The 12,005-nt window shown below is 38.6% G+C and overlaps 1 protein-coding gene and 2 long non-coding RNA genes across 3 annotated transcripts in view; 1 reads left to right on the top strand and 2 right to left on the bottom strand.

Annotated features, from left to right (window-relative positions):
• Window positions 1-2,415: 2,415 nt before the first annotated feature.
• On the bottom strand, window positions 2,416-5,951 carry LOC308383554. The gene is made up of 3 exons (XR_013969159.1): window positions 5,485-5,951; window positions 4,938-4,974; window positions 2,416-2,774 (listed from the first exon to the last, which is right to left on the bottom strand). It is a non-coding gene; the product is annotated as an uncharacterized lncRNA (long non-coding RNA).
• Window positions 5,952-5,955: 4 nt separating this feature from the next.
• On the bottom strand, window positions 5,956-11,723 carry LOC308383561. Its single transcript, XR_013969161.1, has 3 exons — window positions 11,572-11,723; window positions 6,921-6,970; window positions 5,956-6,401 (listed from the first exon to the last, which is right to left on the bottom strand). It is a non-coding gene; the product is annotated as an uncharacterized lncRNA (long non-coding RNA).
• Window positions 9,809-12,005, top strand: part of kiaa1549la (KIAA1549-like a) — a 120,947-nt gene continuing 118,750 nt past the window's right edge. The window contains exon 1 of the mRNA XM_080861594.1: window positions 9,809-10,130. The gene's annotated coding sequence lies outside the window, so the exon portion shown is untranslated. The remainder of the gene's footprint in view (window positions 10,131-12,005) is intronic.

Raw genomic sequence — 12,005 nt, 5'->3', positions numbered from 1 at the left:
GAGTCGGGGAAAAATGGAAGCACTGTGCGTGCTGGCCCCATTCGTGCACCCAGCAACTGAATCAGGAGGATCCACAGTCAGCTGGTCTGGAATCAGTTTCAGAAGTAGCAGAGGGGCCAAAAAGTGGACCAGTGGCTGAGCCCAACGAGGACTCAAAAAAAGAGTGACTCCTCTCTGGAGTGTGAGGTGTGTGAGGCTGAGCCCACTGCCCCTTCTGGTGATGTGACTGTGGAACCTCCACTGTTGGAACAACAGCGGCTCGTTAAAGAGCTCATAAACGCTGTGATTATACGCGCCTCAAGAGAGGCAAAGGTGCCGCCGTCTAATGAGAAGCAACAGCAACTCTTCATATCTTTAATATAAAAATTTAATAGGTCTTGATGAGGCCATTTACCGAGAGCTCCGCGACAAAACATTCTGTGAAGACAAACATTTGATAATGTTACTAAATGACAGTGACCCGGTATTGCAAAACTTGACGATCCAGATAATTAAAAAGTACTTGATCGAGTCGATGGAGAATCCAGCCCTTAGTGCAGCTGAAGAGGTTCAAAAATACAGATCTTCTGTGGAAATCTGTATCGAGGACTTGGTGAAGCATGTTGTCGAAAATGCCGACTCACCCTGCTCTTCTGAAAAAGCCGATGCCATTGCCAAACGGCTGTTCAGTAAAGTCTGGCTTCGAATGAAAAAAATTCAAATCCCTGCTGAAAATGTGACATTTTCATCATCATATCTCCACCACTGTGCTTGACAGTTGGCTTGTGTAGCTACTAACAGTGGGGTGAATAATTTAGACTGGCTTCTGCCTTAAGTCTAATTGTTGAATGTTAACATTAATAATAATAATGGATTGGATTTATATAGCGCTTTTCAAGGCACCCAAAGCACTTTACAATGCCACTATTCATTCACTCTCACATTCACACACTGGTGGAGGCAAGCTACGGTTGTAGCCACAGCTGCCCTGAGGCTGCCCCTCGCTTCTGTCAACACTGTCAACGCCTCTGGCCTCGCCTCTGGCCAACACCAGTAGCCAGTAGGGTAAAAATATAAAAAGGCTACGAGGACAGCTGCTCTTCGAAGGATTTGGGTTTGGAGTCAGGTGAGGAGCGTGAGCTCCAAGAGCTGGTTCTGACCCAAACTTCCCTCGTCAGCGAGTTAAAAAGCCGGTTGAAGATGTTCTGTCTTGTTTTCCGCTCTTCCTGAGGAATAAGTCTCTAAACTAGCGGGGCATGTGGAAACACAGACCCAACAATCATACATAGTCATAATGTTTCCACTATTAAACCTCTAATGTTGTTTCATAACTGTCACCAATAGTCCTTAATCATCACTTTCAGAGCCTTGCAGTGTGCAGATTACAGTGATGGTCTGTGCGAGAATCATCAGGCAACGCATACAAGCATCTGCACACGAAATGTATTTTAAAAATATGTTTTTTTATTACTAAGCAGTTTTTTGTACAGTGACGTAATAACGTTTCTGAGATGCATGGAGTTTCAGCAACAAAGGCATTCTAGTGGGACTCTGGTGTAACAGTGACTCCAATGTAGCTCGGAAATGTGGCACTCCAGACGTCCAGAAACATGCGAATGTACACTCATCAGACATGTTGCTGTATGAAAATCTGATCAGTAACCTAAAAATGTTCGGTAACTCAGTACTGATGTTTTGAATAACTACCTGCCGCCTGTTTATTCTCACACAGACCTTCACTGCAGCCTGGATAAAGCGAAGGTTTTTAGAAAGTGATGATTTGGGACTATCGGTGAGAATTATGAAATGACAGGAAATGTTTAATCAAGGAAACAGGATGAATGAACGAACCACAAAAAGAAGAGTTTATCATCAAACTACATCTTGACATTTGCAACTTGACCTACTAACTTTGTGATATAAAGACAATGCATGCAATGTAAGAACTTTGTAGAACAATGGGTGTTTTGTTTGAGCTTGTTATCAGATAAGCAAACTGATAATGAGTCCCTGAAACTTCCTGTTATCTCATGGTACAGAAAAACTCACTCTATTAACCAACTTTGGGGTTGTTGATTGTTTTTCCACTTTCTTTAGAAGTGCATTGAATATGCAGATGAGAAAGCGACTTAAAGCGGGGTGATCGGACACTTGCTTCAGACATCTTCTGAAACATCAGGATCATCAGGTCTACAGTGAAATCAACATCACTGTCAGTGAGACATGTCAATGTATATGTGTATATATGTATATGTATGTGTGTGTGTATATATATATTGTGCTATTTCTTACTTAGTGTATTGTTCTGTCTTTGTTACTGTTTGTACTGGAGCACTGTAACCAAAATAATTTCCCCAAAGGGATCAATAAAGTATTCGCATTCTGATTCTAAGTGAAACTAATAAATGTAAAAAAAAATGCAGAGATGGAGGCCAATTTATTGAGACTATACAATACAATACAACTTTATTTATATAACAGATTTAAAGAACCAGCGGTACACCAAAGTGCTTTACAATAGAAACAGGAAAATTAAGACATGATTAAATAGGCTTGTTGGGGCCTGGAGCCTGGGGCTCGCTCGGCCACTTCGGGGGTGGGGTGCCCTCGGCCTGGGGCTCGGTCACTCTGGCACAGCTGGCTGCCGGCGATCTGATACCGTCGTGTTGGTGTTGTTCCCAGATCACCATATTAAATGTTGTTCCAGGATCAACATTGCAAGTGACCAATCAGAATGTTGTGACGTCATACTTTTTGACATCTAAAATTAAGCTCTCTCTCTCTCTGGCTGTGAGCTGAAAAGGGAACATAAGAACAGATATAGCTAAAAGATAAAGTACACAGATAAAAAATTGAGCCCAATATAAAATAGGGACACTAACCAGATGGAAAGCTAGGTTAAATAAGTATTGTATTGTATTGTATCTTTATTTATTTCAGACATAATAAAACAAACAACCAAAAAACAAAAAAAAACAATATATACTCGTCTACATGTACTTTCGTTTACGGATACGAATATATGTGTAGATATACACACACACACACACGTATTTGTACAGACAAGCAAAAAAGAAATATAATAAAATAAAACACATTCGTCTAACATGAAATAACAATTGTTTGGTCTGAAAAGGAGTAGGAAGAAGTATACACATACTTATTAACTCCTACCCCTGCTCAACATCTTATTAATCCCACATATTTACCTAATTCTCCTCATCACATATTCTATTTTCATTTGTGTCGGGAATGTACCAGTTTGTATGGACAAATTGCAGATATGTGTTAAGGGTTTAGAAATGCCCTCTATCACTTTTTTGACTATTTCCATATCTATATCATCAGAGTCTGTAGAGTTTTTTGTTTGTAATTTCCCAACAATATCAATGATTTCCTTTTCTTCTACTGCAGTTAAGAACATTGAATGAGGATTGCGATCAATGAATCTGGTTTCTTTCTCTACCGAATCTGTCATATCAGGAATTGTTTCAGCCAAATTTGGCCCAACACTTACAAAGAATTTGTTGAAGTCATTTACCACATCGCTCAGATTAGTAATATTTCTATCATTATTTGTGAAATACGAAGGATAGTCTGACTGTCCAGAGCCCTTTTTAATAATGGTATTTAATGTTTTCCAAATCCCTTTAGTATTATTTTTATTCATAATCAATAATTTCTCATAGTATTCCTTTTTACATAACCTCAAAATACTCGTTAATTTGTTTTTATATTTCTTATATTTATTTTCAGCTTCTATACTTCGGTTCATTATAAATTCTCTGTATAAGGTATTTTTCTTCTTACATGCATTTTGCAATCCTTTTGTAATCCATGGGCATTCTGCATATTTTTGTTTTTTACTGTATTTCCTTACTGGGCAACGGCTATTATATAACATTTTAAATTTTCCTAAAAAAATCTCATAAGCTTTATCAATATTTTTTTCCCTATACAGCGTCTCCCATTCTTGCTTGAGCAAATCATTTTTAAATGCATTTATTGACTCTTCTGTTCTCATTCGTTTGTATTTTACTATATTTTCCTGTGTAACCTTCCTATAGTTTTTATTATACACTATAAAAACAGGTAGGTGATCACTGATATCATTTATTAAAAGACCACTTATGGATCTATTTTCTATTTCATTTGTAAATATATTGTCTATTAAGGTTGCCGATTGTGCTGTGATCCTGCTGGGTTTAGTGATCATTGGACAAAGTCCCAAGCTATACATGTATTAATAAACTCCTCTGTCATTTTCTGTTTGCTTGGATTTAATAAATCTATGTTAAAATCCCCACAAATGAACATGACTTTTTGGTTTGTCCTGGTGAATGTTTTATCTACCCACTCCTTAAAAATTTCAGTATTTGAACCTGGTGTTCTATATATACAGCTTACAAGTGAGTCTTTAAACAGGATTTAAAAGATAAAATGGAGTCTGACGCATGGATAGCGATGGGAAAGTTGTTCCACAGGTTAGGTGCAGCCAGGACAAAAGCACGGTCATCCCTAGATTTAAGTCCAGATCTAGGCTGAGCCAAGAGTAATCGGGCTGAAGACCTGAGGGCTGCCCAGGGACATATGGACTAAGGAGATCAACAAGATAGCTAAGGGCTAATTTATTTATAATTTTAAAGGTGAGCAACAATATTTTAAATTCAATACGATATTTTATGGGTAACCAATGCAAATCAGCATGACCGGGGGTGATAGATATCACATGATTTCATTGTTTGCATGGAGCTATATGCAGTTATATGCAAATAGACTCAAAATGTATTTTTCTCACTCATTAACAAAGACTGATTAAAAGTTTAGGTTGCAAAACTAAAGTTCAGAAAACAGTACAATATGATTGAATCTGATCTGTCTGAACAGCAAGGCTTAACACACGTAGTTTAATAGTACAATGAAAAAAGTTATAGACACAGAACATGTACAGTACCCACCTGGTGATTCAGGGTCAGGTCCCACACTTAGATTGTCCTGTATTTAAAACAAAGAAGGTAAAGTTAAGGAAGAAAATAAAATGCACAGGTGTTCTTGTTTTACTGCATACACTTAAAATGGAAATTAATAATGTTATAAAGGTAAATCAGTCTGCAAAAAAAAGAAAGAAAGAAATCAACACAAAGACAGTGACCTGCAAGCACAAACTCATCCTTTCTTTTTAATGTCAGCTTGTCCTTTAAAACATCTCTAGATGGTGTGTTTATTGAAATGACAGATGAGTAAATGGGCATAAAAATGCATATCAGATGGACATGAGAACAGGACAAGAAAGTGAAATTATTCTACATTATTGTGTACATTTCTTTCGTTTTAAAGGTCACGATGATTATATTTGCCACATGTTTTGTTTACTTTTGCAAATAATCTGAACGACCCTCAGTGCCTACAACTGACAGGTTACCAACATCAGGACCTTTGTTGATTCATTAAACAATGAGCTAAAGCTAGAGGTGACTTCAGGCTTTCGTGCTGACTTAAACACACCTTTGCTGATTAGTAATCACAGACATCTACAATAGCTCTGTTCTAGGATGCCCTCTGGACCCAGTGGAGGTGGTGAGTGACAGGAGAATGGTGGCTAAGCTGTCATCCCTGTTGGACAACATCTCCCACTGAGCAGCTCCTTCAGTGGCAGGCTGCAGCACCCACGATGTGGGTCTTTCCAGGTCTTTCGCAGGTCTTTCCTCCCCACTGCTGTCAGACTCCACAACAAAGACTTCAACTGATCAAACACACACATCCACACATGTGCAATAGCAATAACACTAAGTGCAATACTCTTTCTGGCATTGTTGTATTATACTCATATTGTATATAGCATTCACATCAGTGTGAATGTGTATGAATGTTAGACAGTGAGCACTTAACAACTTAGAAAAAAACGTGCTTGTGTGATTGCGTGAATGAATTAGTTGTATAAAGCGCTTTGAGTGCTCAGAGTAGAAAAGCGCTACAGTATATAAGAACCAGTCCATTTACATCAGCCAGGTTTGCAGTCACTATCTATGCAAATGAGAGATCACCTCTGAGGTTACTATACCACCAGCCTCACTGGAGGCAGACAGGTGGGGGTGGGGTATAGTTAGTGTCTGTTTATTAGAGATTATTATTGAAGTGCTGCCTGTCGCAAAGCTATGTATTCCTCACTGAAGAGTCCTTTTGTTGCACAGGCTTTGAATAAAAATGTTCTGCAACTCATAAAATACAAGTCAAAGAGTGAAAGGAAGGTAATGTTACAGCCTACCTTTGGCTTATTTGGGGGGCTTCAGTTTGGACTTTGTGCAGGACAGGTGCAGTGACTGCAGGCCCAAATATGTTGGTGGTTGGTCCACCTGGAGATATGGGTCTCTGTGGTTGAGCAGCAGGCTCAGGTTCACCAGATATTCCACTACTCTTTCCACCTACAAAAGATTAACCAACATATCTTATAGTGACACGATCTTCTAAAATAATACAGCAATGGTAGAAAACAAAATGTTAAAATTGCATGCCAAACCACGCTACCCTTGTAAATGTGAAGTACAAGCATACTTTAACAGCTATAAATAAGTGGCAAATCATCTTACCTTTGTTAATAAGACCTAGAAACATACTCTGGTACCGAAGAGTGATGAAATGGACACAGAGATTACCGTCAGACGTAGCACCTACGCAGTTTAGTATCACGTACTGTGTGCACTTGCTAAATGGCAAGAATGTTCTGACCATTTCAGAGAAAAAATATTTATGACTATCAGGGCAATCAAGTACCATGAACTGTAAATATACTCAGCTGTACCAGAGTAATATGTGCAGGCACAGAGAACAGCCAACATGTTTACAGTGGAATTATAACATTGCAGTAATAGTTTTCACACTCTGAACATGGATTTGCAGAGACAGACAAGCTAAAGCATCAGCTGCCAGCAGGTTAATCTCACCTGGAGGACTGGAGCGTCTTGGTGCACTCTGGGGTTCCTACAGCTACACCCTACAGATGAACATACAAGTTAAATCTTTAATTCGTTGGTTGCTCTGCCTCTTTCTTTGATCCGGAAAAGCAAAGTGCATGCTGACATTTGGATACTGTGCAGACAACACAACAAGGATTCCATCTATCAAGCAGAAGAACACTCGCTGGCCTGAAACAGAACTTTTTTATGTGATGCAACTCTGCAGGTATTTGTTAGAGCATCAGATCTCAGCCCACCAAACCGCCAAACCAAACCTCCTGACTTTATTAGGCAAAAATTTAGATAGAACAAACAAACACACGAATATCCCTTTCCCTTTGAATTTTTATTACCAATGAAAAAATGTGATTAAAAATATGATTAACTGCTGTAAAGAATTATTTGTGGAAAGGTTGTCATTACTAACAATGGTGCACTTTCGCTACAACAACTCAACTTGTCACCTGGACCACAAAAGCCGTCATTAGTGAAAATATTTTATCACTGAACCCAATTAGATCTTCTTCTTCGGCTTCTCACCAGAGCGGATCATCTGCCTCATCTCACCCTATCCTTAGTGTCCTCTTTGTCACACTACGTCCATGAATCTTCTTAGCAGTCTTCCACTTTTCCTCTTGCCTGGAAAGTCCATATTCAACATCATCTCCGCATCGCCTCTTGATTAACTTTTATTAACTAACTGCTCGACCTGTTAGTTAATATGTTTGAATGAATGTTTGATTGAATGTTTAAACTCATCTACATTCACTGCTTCTGCTTCTTCATCTTTCAGCCTGTCACACTCATTCAAACACATCTATTTTGGGTTGCTTCCTCTTCCCTCCAGAGCATGCCACCACCTCTCCAGTCTCTCTTCCACCTACTCCCTACTCTTACTACAGATCACAATGTCGTCTGCAAACATCAGCGACTCCTGTATGACCTCATCAGCTACATTGCCTATCACCATCACAAGAAGGGGCTGTCACATCTGTCACTTCTACACCTCATTGGTGTTTCACTGCCCTCAAACATGTACTGCACCATCCTCACATACTGTTCTTCCTTGTCACACTTGACTTCTTCATACAGCACCACAGATCGACTCTTGGGACCCTATCACATGATTTCTCTAGATCCACAAAGACAGAGCGCAACTCCTACTGACCTTCTCTGTACTTCTGCATTAATACTCTTAAAGCAAACATCATGTGTGTAGTGCCTTTATCATGAAACGAAGACATACTACTGGTCACTGATCATCACCTGTCGTGTTACCTTAAGTTCCCATAACTTCATCAGCATCAGCCTTCTGTAGTTTCTACAGCTCTGCACATCACCCATAATGGCTGCTGTATTTCTGTAGGTTTCTGTAAATGCAGCTAGTTTTGCACTGAGTTATCACTCACTTCTAAACTGATGATGTCTCTTAAACCATAAAACTTAGCATTTTATATCAGTGTTTGCATCTTCTGGATATCTCCTTCCCCTACTCCTTGTAGTTTAAGTGCCACAGTTACTCCATTGCTTTTCTAATAAAGGTGCAAAAGTGTGCAAACAGAATGAACAAAACATCAGATTTTTCTCTGTCAGAAAAAAGCCAGCAGTTGCACTTTTAATTTATTTATTTGTGTGATTTGAGCTGTGTGCAAACAGGCCTACCAGGTAGCTTCTCTGCAGGCCTCAATCTGTGCGGGTTAGATGATGATATATACAAATGCATGGTCCTGGAGTATGACTGGCGGGAGCTCTTTCACTAAAGTAAAACTTCACTATTATTTCTATAATAGAAATAATGAATATAAAGTTTACAGCATCTTGTCACTGGAAGTTGTTTGCACTGTTTATATATTTATATTATTTACTGTAGGTATTGGTGAAAAAAGCTTTATGTTGTGAAAAACTGATATCTGAAAATTAGAATTGTTGTGCCTAATTTTCTTGATCTTTTTACATATATTCCTTTTGAAAATACTGAAATTTGTATTTCTATTACAGCGAATTGGGCACAGAGGGAACTGTAACGATGGAGTTCACTTTGAGGCCCTTCCTCCGGCTGCCACCAGGGGTCGCCTGCTTCCAGCTGAACTCAGCCACAAACACTGCCCGTCCGGGGTTTCGGTCCTCTTTCGGAATAATGCGGGAGTTAATCTACTACTAATACAAAAGTTTCATGTCTCATCTCAGTTTTTAGACGGGGGGATAATTAGTCTGTTAGATCCAGTGTGTTCCTGTCATTTCCAGCGTAATTACACCAAACACACAGGCTGTTTCTACCTGCAGGAAGATGCGTCAAGGTGGCCGCAGTTAGCAGAACACGACCGGAAGTGAGCATCTCGGAAAATCTAAACTTGTATAAATTGGTTTTACAAGAACAAAAAGTGTTAAATGAGTAGCTGGACCAGGCAAGCCTTAAGGAAATTGTAGCTTTATCATCCTAGAACCACGTTTCACCTCCGGAACTCTCTTTTTGTTACATACATATTATATTTAATTTGTCACTGTCATACTATTGACTTAAACTGGCTATAGCTTATTTATTTCATTATGTGTCATTATTTGGAAATATAATGAAAATAAACAAATACGTTATTTTCAAGAAGTGTATAAATGATCTGGCATATGACAAAAACACATGTATAGTCTAGCTGTTGGCATGATGACATTGTTTATATCATTTAGATTATTTCTTTATCTTGTCAAGGTCCATGTCATCATTATAAATTGTTTAAGCAGTACATTATTTTATGTTATTTTATTTTATGTTAAAGTTTTTTGTGCTTTTATTTTGAAGGTCAAGTTTGTTAAAAGTGGCGCTGGTTTTCCTTTTTGGGGAGAAAAAAAAAGGAGAAAACACCTGTAAACACGCAGCAAGAATGGTCTTTATTGAAAGTCATGTTACATGGGATGGACTTCAGATACACACGGTTAAAGGAAAGCTCAGAAGAACGGCGGCCAATTCCCTTTTTGGAGCATGCGACCAACGAGGTCTTTATTGATTTATCGTGTTTTGTTGTTTATTTTAGATGACACATTTGGCGTTTTTTTTTTTTTTTTTGCTGGTTTGTCGATAGCAGCTCGTGAAACGCAAATCTGCCACACGTCTGTTCGACCAAATCCAGTTAATCTGGAACACCGGAAACCCATTTGCGTCTGTCTGTGCTTCGAGGGAATTATATATAGATAGGGGAGAGCGGGGTAAGTTGTCACACTCTTCACACTGACTAACTTTTACTGAGCACCATACATCACAACGTAATAAATGTTTCACCAAATGAAAGACGGAAGTCTCGGGCACATATGATGTATTGATTACATTTTCATATCTTATCTCATTACGGAGTTGTAGACTGTTGAAAGGAGAATGTGCACTTGTGACAATTTGCCCCATCGGCAGGTAAGTTGTCACACTAGATTATCTTAAAATATGAACACAAATACTTAATTATGATTATTGATTTTAATTGTTAAATTCAAACCAAAACTGGAAATTTGAACAATTATGCCAAGAGAATTTGGAAAAAAACAATTATTTCAATCCAATACACATTTTAATCAAAACATTAAGTAGAAAGAAAACTTTAGTTTGAACTTTAAACTCAAATGTTCTCTGGCTTGCACATAAATCCATCATAACTGAATGGAATGCTGCAAATAACTTGCTTTACTTAACATGTTTATACTCTGAACAAAACAGATGCCTTATTTCTGATTAATCAGACTCAACTTCATAGTCACAATTCTGGCACACATAAATTGCCTGGCCTGAGGTGCAAGCATCATGGGCCCATTTGTTGCATTTTACGCATTTTACCCAGGTCTCTTTTGGACGACTGTTTGAAAATGGCTCCACACAGACAAGGCAGAAGCACTCTTCATCATCTGATGATGACTCTTGAATTATTTTTCTTCTTTTAGCTGCGTTGTTCTTCATAGGTCCAGATGTTTTCCCCCCTCACGTCCCTCTCTTTTGAAACAGCTTTTTGCTAGATTCAGCCTTATTCTTTTCTTTTTCTAGTTGCTGCTTCACTGGCGTGTCGGTTAGAATTGCTGATTTGCGTCGTTTTCTTCCTTTGCTGGATGGTTTTCGGCGGCCAGCTTTTGGATATGGCTGGATGTCCTCTGGAGTTGGTAGTCCGCTGTCAGTAATTTCAGTGCGGTAATTTATGTCAAAATCCTTTGCTGTACTTGTGATTGATTTGTTCTGCATCTTTACCTGCCTGACTGCCTTTAACATAATGTCAGGTGGTGTTCTGCCACGCTCTGTCTTTCGTTGATAATTTCGAACCATCTTACTTTCTTCCTTCCTTCCTTAATTCCTGCCTCTCCTTCCTTTCTTCAAAAACCTTATTACAAATGAATTACAATATCACAATTTTTTGGAGCATTTATTTGTACTGGGGCAAGTTGTCACATGTGACGACTTGCCCCAAACTGACATTTATGCTAATTTTGGCTAAATGTCAGGGTTAGCTCAACATAGCACATCAGCTGAAGTATCAAAAGACACGTTAATGTCTCCTCTATTTTGTGTAAAATAATAATCTGTAACATCTATACCTAACAAAGTTGTACTGAAGAAAATTTAAAGTGATTTATTTTTCCTTTTAGGTCAAAAAAATAAAAAAGATGTGCTCACCTCAGATTAGAGCAGTCTTGACCACATGTGAACAGGAGGTTGACTATAGAAGAAGAAGTCACACAAAGTGGCTATTTCATTTTTGAGATAGAGCCTCTAGTGTTGGAGTTATGAACAGTGTGACAACTTACCCGTGTGACAACTTACCCCGCTCTCCCCTACGCATAAAATCTGATAAACCTCTTTAAAAGTTTCTTGATTTCCCCCATAAATAAGTTTGTAAAAGGACATTTTTCTTTACTCTGGAAATTCTTTCCCAAAACATTTCAATTCAGGATTCTTTGAGTGTCATTGCTCTCCTAAAAGGTCTCTGAAGGTCTGGCCTGCGACCCATTTTAACCTCAGGGTGCAACCGACTAATAAAGGTAGGTTTAATGTGTGGAATCTCCCAGGAATGCAGACTTCTTTTCAATTATTTGGATCTAATGCATTTG

The sequence above is a fragment of the Rhamphochromis sp. 'chilingali' genome (assembly GCF_963969265.1).
Source record: "Rhamphochromis sp. 'chilingali' genome assembly, chromosome: 2".
Classification (NCBI taxonomy): Eukaryota; Metazoa; Chordata; class Actinopteri; order Cichliformes; family Cichlidae; genus Rhamphochromis; species Rhamphochromis sp. 'chilingali'.
Note: the sequence above shows the minus strand (reverse complement) of the source record. Positions and strands in the feature narration are given on the sequence as shown.